Genomic DNA, 8,733 nt, shown 5'->3' with positions numbered 1-8,733 from the left:
GGCTTGGAGATGGGTTCCTATAACTCCCTACTTGGTCAGGTGGAACAGAACCTGCAGGTAGTCAAGCAGTGTTCAAGCTCACTGATCAGCTACTTCCAGGGACACTGACTATATTTGGAGTGCCAGGAGGCTGAGGAGCACAAGCTCTGTTCTGACACCCTCCACCAGCAGATTAAACTCAGGGCTAGAGCCCACAGTGCATCAGGAATGATGTGAAGATTACCATAGCAGCTATGACCACTTGCTCCAGTTCTTGTCCCACAACCACAGCTTCAAGCCTCAGGAGACAGACAGCCTCAGCCAAATGGAGACCAAGATGAAGAATCAGAAGAACCTGATAGATGACATGGCAAGAAGGGAAGAGGTAGTACAGAAAGTCTGCTCCCATTCCCAGCAGTACCAATAAGCTGTCAAGGGCTATAAGTTAGAAGTGGAAAAACTAATGTCCCTTCTTGGTTTGGAAAATAGAAGGAGCAGCCATGTAAGAAAGTGAGCCAGGCTCCAGTCCCCTACCAAGAAAGCAAGGGAAAAGGAAGCAGCTCTTACTGCCAAGTTCACTGAAGTGAACACCATCAAGAGACAGAGGCTGCAGAATCTGGAGTTTTACTCTGAGTCTCCTCCTCAGCTGGAGGTGGGAATGAGCCATGGGACCCTGCCAGGTTCAGAAGGAGCTGGATGAAAAATTCAAGGAAATGCAGCAGCTGGAGAAGAGGATCAAGAGTGCTCAGGAAGAAATCCGGACTCTGCAGAATTACAGCCCTCAGAAAGCAGTGGTGAAGAAGGTGTGAGACTCTGCTTAAAGAGTTTCCAAAAATGCAAAGGACACTGGTGGAGGAGCAGCAGAGGAACCAGCTGATGCAGGAGGAGCTGGAGGTGTTTCAGCTGGAGCTGCAAGCCCTGGAATCAGAAGAAGAGGGATGGAGGGTAGGAGTACATGGTCAAGGAGGTTCTGTGCATCAAGTGGGACAGAGCCCAGATGGACAAGGTGCTGAAGCTAAGGGAAGAGCTGGAGGAGCTGAGGTGGTATTAATGCAGCCAGGAAGCAGAGGAGGGCCTCCTGCAGCATCACATCTGCTATTGTGTTTGGCTGCTCTATCCTTCAGACCAGTCATCTACAGAGGCTCTCCTTGCTTGCTGTGGGTAGTGTTTGGTCCCTGACCTGAATATGGTGAGTTATAACTAGGTGTGCTCTGGTCTGCTTGTGAAATGAAACCTGATACCAACTCCACTAGAATTGAGGCTTGGCAGAACTCTCTGGTCAGGAGATGTAGTGTGGGCAGAGATTTGTGTGGTCTTTTGGGGGAGGAGCCCACCGTGCTGAAACTGGACAAGCTTGAATGAGAAGGGCAGTCCAGACAGATTGCAGGGTGGTGGGGCTTGGTGTATGCAAGTAAGGCAGCAGGTGCCAGTGCTGAGCTACTTCCCACAGGTGGCTCTGTGTTTATGCTGAGGGGAAGGTGAGGGAAATGGCAGCAGCCAGCTCCTTTATTCAAGGAGAGGTGTCTCCATGAATGCTGCCTCTCAGGGAGGTGTTCCAAGATGAGTGAATTATCTCCCCACTGCGTGTCCAGGCACTTTTCAGATAGCTGTTTCCATGTTGCCTGCTGCCATGTTGTTTACCTGTCTTCTGTTCGGGAATAGCACAATGTCCTCCAGGCTGTATCCCAGCCAAGCCCACTGACCTTTAAAACTTCAGGCTTTAAGACTCACTGATTGAAAGAACTCACAAAATCCAGCCCCTTTCATTTTCCCAGCCAATGGCTTTGGGGAAATGTTTTCCTTGGGCATTCCCCTGTGTGCCCCCACTTTCTCCTGCCCTTCTCTGTGACCATGGCTTCCTCCCCTATGCAGCACCTGAGATTCCTTTCTTCCCCAAACCGTGCCTCTCCACTTCTTATCTTCTTCAATGTGGCCTCTTCTCTCCCTTTAATTGTGGTTTGTTCTGTCAGTCTTCAGGTCGATCTCTGAGACATTTAGGATGATATGACAGATATCCAGTTGTGTTCCTGGGATGAGGCAAATCTAGGGTTCTCCTACCACCTTCCTCTTTCTGTGTTGGATAATTTGCTGCAGTTTTACATCAGCACTTGCTGCTTCATCTCGCACTGATATGTTATCAAGGTAACTCTTTTTTTTCCTTAAAACTTATGAACCAATCTCTGTTAGCTTCAAACTTCTGCAGCTTTCTCACCTCTCTCAGTCTTCATGGAATACTGGATTAGGCTTTGGCTTAAGAAAAAAATTGTTTGGGGTGCCTGGATGGCTCAGTTGGTTAAGTTACTGTCTTCAGCTCAGGTCATGATCCTGGAGACCTGGGATGGGGATTGAGTCCTGCATCTGGCTCCCTGCTCAACAGGGAGTCTGTTTCTCCCTTTGCCCCTCCCCCCACTCATGCTTTCTCTCTCTCTCATTCTCTCTCTCTCAAATAATAAATAAAATCTTTAAAAAAAAAAAGAAAAGAAAAGATGGTTTGGTTTGATCTTCTATCCAGACCCCTTAAACTTTTACCATACCAGCAGTAGGTCTGCTTCACATTTTTTACCAATCCTGTGTTCACTGGAGTAGCACTTTTAATTTCCTTCAATAACTGTCTCTTTGCATTCATAGCTTGGCTAATTCTTTGGTACAAGAGACCTCGTTTTTGTCTTATCTTTACTTTAGACACTTTTCTCAGTAAGCTTAATCATTTCTGCCTTCTAATTTAAAGTGAGACATGTCTGACTCTTCCTTTCCCTTGAACACTTAGATAACATTGTAGGGTTATTAACCGGTCTAATTTAAATATTATTGTTACTGAAACCCAAGTTTGAGTGCATGTCACTTAAAAGGCCAACACTCAAGAGACAAGTTTTCATTGGAAAGAAATATGAGCTTTATTCAGGAGGCTAGCCAACTGAGGAGAAGGTGGACTCTTGTCCAATTCCGTGGTTCCTTATGGCCCAGAGATTTTTAAAGGGGTAAGGGAGTTCAGTGGTCTGTGGCCTCTCTTCATTCCCTGCAGATTTGATGTCAACTACAAAATTATCTGGGTACTCAGATGTTGTACAAGAAGTTCTAGTTCCTTGGTGACCAGAGGGTGTTTACAAGTACTCTGTTCTTTCTCCAAGGAGGACAAGGTCTACAGATGCACAAAGGGAGGTCAGTAAAGTCACTTGTGTAATCTTAAAAAAAAGAAAGAAAAGAAAACATTTCCCTAAGATATTGCTGGGCTAATTAGAAAGCTAAGATATCTTCAAACAGACTTCTGTTATATTGGTCCACTGCTACAATTGTCCTGTGCAGATACCCATATCAACGAGTTACTTATTTTTATTGAGGGGGGCTGGTGGTGGTGGTAAGCTTTATCTTTATTTTAGTTTCTTACGCACTCAATGGTTATGCTATAGTCAGAATGCCTTCAACCACAGGAAAGCTTAAGGCCTTCTCCACATGTTGTTCTCATATCTGCGTGGTCCTCTTGTTTTTTTGGTACAATAATTGGTGTTTATTTATGTCCCTCCAACTCTCATATAGCTGGAAGAGACAAAGCAGTGGCTGTCATGTACACTTATTACTCCCTTGTTAAACCGTTTCATCTATAGTTTAAGGAATAGTCAGCTGAAAGTGGTTCTTAGGAAAACCATTCAAAAGAAATTGTTTCTATAACACATTTCAATCAAGAGTCAATGATTTTATTAATTGTTGCTCATTTGCATCTTCATTTTGTGATTGAAATGCCTACTGATAACTTCTGCACTAAATTATCATTTTGTGTGTAGCAAGAAAATTCCTGAACTGTATCTTAGCACAATTACTACCATATAATTTTTCGAGTATATAATTCTGTTTCAGAAATATTGTAGATGCTATGCAAAAACTCTATATTGTGGAATTTCTGCAAATCCTACCAATCCTAAAGTGTCAAATAAAACTAAAATATGACTCAAAATTTAATCACTGGACATGATTAAAGTATTTTACAAAACATTAATCTAAAAGGACTGGCTCTATTTTTTATATCAGTTTTGATATTGGGTTTTGGTTGATTCTTTTGGAAACCATAAGTGTATACTCATATCAGAGCAAATAAAATACATTTACTAATTTATTTGCCTTGTTTATAATGAACATAAATATTTTCAACATTAACTAGGGTTTAAGGTGCTGGAATTTGGATATATTTTATGTTGGGATATGTGTGTGGGGGGGTGTAATCCAGCATCACTTAATGAAAATATTATTGTTTCTTCATATTGCAAACATTCTCTTAGAACTTGTATATATATGTATATGGTCTCTCTGAACAATCTGTTGTACTGCACTTTTCAACTGGTGAATCTTGCACCAGTACCTTACTATTTTAACTAATTTGATCTTATAATAAAACTTTTAGACTTCCGGTTTGAGCTACAATATGTAAAGAGCTTAGAAGTTGTTACCTTACAGTAAGAAAAAGCTGACACAAAAAAGTCAGCAATTTCTTTGACCTAACAGAAAACTGAGATTTCAGGACAAGAACAAACAAACAAAAAACCCCACCAAAATCTCAAAATACAGGTGAATCCAGAGCCAGATCTCATTTGAAGAAGAACACATTAAAATGATAAATGTTAGAAACATTTAAATTGTTATATATATATAACATAAAGATCAGTGTGGACTATCACATGAGAGCATCTCCTCAGAACCACATCCTAAGGGAGTGTAACTACATTTTTATGGGTATTATCTCCAATAATCTCATCAAATACTTATAGAGAATATCCAAGAAAAGGTTTTATTTGGCTGCAACAAGGAGAAAGGAAGAGAAATCATTTTGAAACACACCTAGAAAATTCCCCCAAAAGTCTGCTTTCTAGGGTAAAAGTCTACCAGAGCTTTCCAGCTAAGGAAATGGCATTCTTCCCAATCTACTCCCTCTAGACCTATGGACTCATCAAAGAGAGGGGAAAAAAGCACAGCAATTCAATAAATTAGAATGTTGAGACAAGGGAATAGAATAGATGGCAGAGGAGATCAAGCAATAACAATGCTCTAGATAAACATTTGTGGTGGTTAAAGCCCAGAAACACAGGCTTCCTAGAAATGTAAAGTACTAGAATAATCAAAACAATTTCAAAAAAGGAGGAAAGCTGGGGACTTGTCATACCTAACTTTAACACATACTATAATACGAGAGCAATGAAGGAAGTTTAGTATTTATGTGCAGAAAAATATACAAAACATACAACAAAATAAATGTCCAGGAAGAAGCACACATTTATAAGAAAAATTCATAAAAAAAAAGAACCAAAACAAACCTGTGGGGAAAGAAGAATATATTTTTTTCTAAAGATTTTATTTATTTATTTGACAGAGAGATAGTACAAGCAGGGGGAGCAGGGGAAACATGGAGCCTGATTCAGGACTCAATTCCAGGGTGCCTGCGTGTCTTGGTTGGTTAAGAATATATTGTGAGTGCTGTGAATTGTGTAAGACTGTTGAATCACATACCTGTACCTCTGAAACAAATAATACATTATATGTTAAAAAAAAAAAAAAAAAGAAGATAGTAGGCAGGGAAAAATGAAGAGGGGGCAGAAATCGGAGGGGGAGATGAACCATGAGAGACTATGGACTCTGAGAAACAAACTGAGGGTTCTAGAGGGGAGGGGGTGGGGGGATGGGTTAGCCTGGTGATGGGTATTAAAGAGGGCACGCACTGAATGGAGCACTGGGTGTTATATGCAAACAATGAGTCATGGAACACTACATCAAAAACTAAAGATGTAATGTATGGTGATTAACATAACATAATAAAACAAACTTTTAAAAAAAAGAATATATTATATATATATATATATATTTTAAGGGTACCTGGGTGGTTCAGATGGTTAAGTGTTCAACTCTTGATTTTAGCTCAGGTCATGATATCAGGGTCCTGGAATCAAGCCTTGCATCAGGCTCTGCACTTACTGTGGAGTTTATTGGAGATTCTCTCTCTCCCTTTGCTCCTCTCCTCTGTTCCCTCTAAAATAAATACATAAAATATTTTAAAATGGTTTTGTAATTAGATACTGATACAAAAAAAATCCAATCCTTACCTCTTATAGTAAACACAAGTATTTCAAGATTAACAATAGATAGAAACATGAAAGAGAAATTATAAAGATTCTAGAAGAAACCTAGGGAAACATAACCAAACACTGAGGTTAGGCAAAGATTTTGTGGGCAGGAAACCAACAACAATAATCGTTAAACACAAAATGATTGATTATTTTTAATCAAAAATGAAATATTTTATATTTTATTTTATTTTTTAATTTTTTTTGTTAAGTTTTTATTGAAACTCCAATTAGTTAATAAATAGGGTAATATTGGTTTCAGAAGTAGAATTTAGTGATTCATTACTTACATATAACACCCATTGCTCATCACAAGAAGTGCCCTCCTTAATACCCATCATCCATTTAGCCCATCCTACCTCCTTCAACCTCAGTTTATTCTCTAGAGTTAAGAGTCTATTAGGGTTTACTTCCCTCGACTTTTTTCTTTCCTTACCCTTTGTTCATCTGTTTTGTTTCTTAAATTCCAAATATGAGTGAAATCATATGGTATTTTTCTTTTGTGACTGACTTATTTTGCTTACTATAATACATTCTAGCTCCATCCACATCATGGCAAATGCCCAGATTTCATTCTTTCTGATGACTGAGTAATATTCCATTGCATATACAGACCACCTCTTCTTTATCTATTCATCTGTTGATGGACATCTGGGCTCTTTCCATATTTTGGCTATTGAGGGCATTGCTACTATAAACATTGGGGTGTAGGTACCCCTTCAGATCACTATTAGTACTTGGATGGGAAACAGATCAGTTTCAATGTGGAGTCACACACAGAACCATTCCACATTTGTGACCCAGCTAGATGAATCCAAATAATTTATCATCTCTATTTGAAATCTTGCTAATTACCAATAATAAATATTGTACATAAGACAAGATAAGAGTTACCATATGACAAGAATTTGTCCCAAATTACCTTTCTTGAAACATCTTTGATATCTGTACTTTTCAAGCTATAGATCATAGAGTTCAGAGTTGGAGAGGTACAGTGTAGAGAAAAGATAACAAAAGATCCAGAGGAGATGTCTGACTTGGGCCTCAAATAGGATGCACTGGCAGTGGAGAAAAATAAGGTTATGATTAAGATATGAAGTAGACAGGTGGAGAAGTCTTTTGATATACCCTGTGCTGATGGGATTCTCAGAACAGCCAGAAATACATAGGGGTAGGACATTATGATGGAAAGAAAATACCAAGACCTAGGAAATACAACAGCTGTAACAATTTTTGCAATATATGTGCCAAAGCATGAGATCTTTGTAGAGGAAGAAACATCACAAAAAATTACTGCAAGAGGAAGCTGAAAAAGGTTAATAAGAAGGTGTACATGCCCCCACTTATGCCCCCACTGAGCCACAAGCTGCTGCTAGGTGCACACAGAACTTCCTGGTTATTATGACCTCATAGTGCAAGTGATGACAAATGGCCACATAGTGGTCATAGGCCATCACTGTAAGACCAGCTCTGAAAATGCCATTTAAAGCATCAAGTCTCCTCTGTGACACAACACAGAAAAGAGCTGGTCTTGGTTTGTGCTGTTAAATTAGTAATAGATTTGGGTATAGTGACAGATTTAAAAATGTATCTAAAAGTGGGAGGTGTTTCAGGAAAAAGCATATAAGAGTGAAAAGATTCTGGTCATGAGATGTTATGGTAATGATAAGGGTATTTCCCATTAAAGTAGTAGATCAATAAGAGTAGAATATCATGTAAGATTTGAAGATCATGAATCTCTGAGAATCCTATGAGGATGAAGTATGTCATACTAGTGTGGCTGGCCATCTCCAATGTGGAGCTTCCTTCAGCTGAAGAAGGTAAGGATAAATATTAAGAATGATGAATATGGTACTATCAAGATGAATCAACATCTAAGTTATGTTCTCAGTGGAGATAAGTTTTTGTAAAGTATAAATATCCCATTCCCTTGACAGATGTGCATAATTGTTTAACAACTAGAAATATCAAATTTATTTTCAGACACTTTATATTTTCAGATAAGCATACTACCTGTATTGAGAAATTTAAGAAACCCCTTAGTGAAAACACTAAGTTATTTATTTATCCAGAAAAAATGTAAAGTTCTCTTCATTATTCACCATCAAATATTTCAGTTCAATGAACACATAAAGACGTGCAGAAAGGACAAGACAATGCTGTTTTATGTTTAAGCTCAATTAAAGAAGCTTATCTTTGACACGGAATTCCCTTCAAACTCTCATTTGTATGTATTTACCCTTCTACCAATCTGTTCTTTTGAACAACAAATGTGGATATAAAAACTCTGTCTATTATAAAAACAACCAGCTGGGAAATCTCTGCATAATCAGTATTGAATGTATATTTTTTTACATTCTATTTTGTTTCATTCAATTTCCTTGGCTTGCCTTCCTTATATTGAATTACAGTAAATTTGGGATGATTGTGAGTTTATGTACAACTGCATTGAAATATAGTATGAATGATACATAAAACACAGAAACTAAGCCACTACGGTTGTTCACATCTGTTGTTTTTTGTTGTTGTTGTTTGGTTGGTTTTGCTTTTTTTTTTTTTTTTTTGATGAGGGAAATAAATCACATTATAACTGAAAGCTATAACATTCCAAATAATACAAGATAACAATACTGTGCTTGAATTTAGGAAA

Source organism: Mirounga angustirostris, unplaced genomic scaffold (genome assembly GCF_029215605.1).
Source record: "Mirounga angustirostris isolate CCGP_5_RB_7025 unplaced genomic scaffold, mMirAng1.0.hap1 SCAF_7, whole genome shotgun sequence".
Classification (NCBI taxonomy): Eukaryota; Metazoa; Chordata; class Mammalia; order Carnivora; family Phocidae; genus Mirounga; species Mirounga angustirostris.
This window is presented reverse-complemented; position numbering follows the sequence as displayed.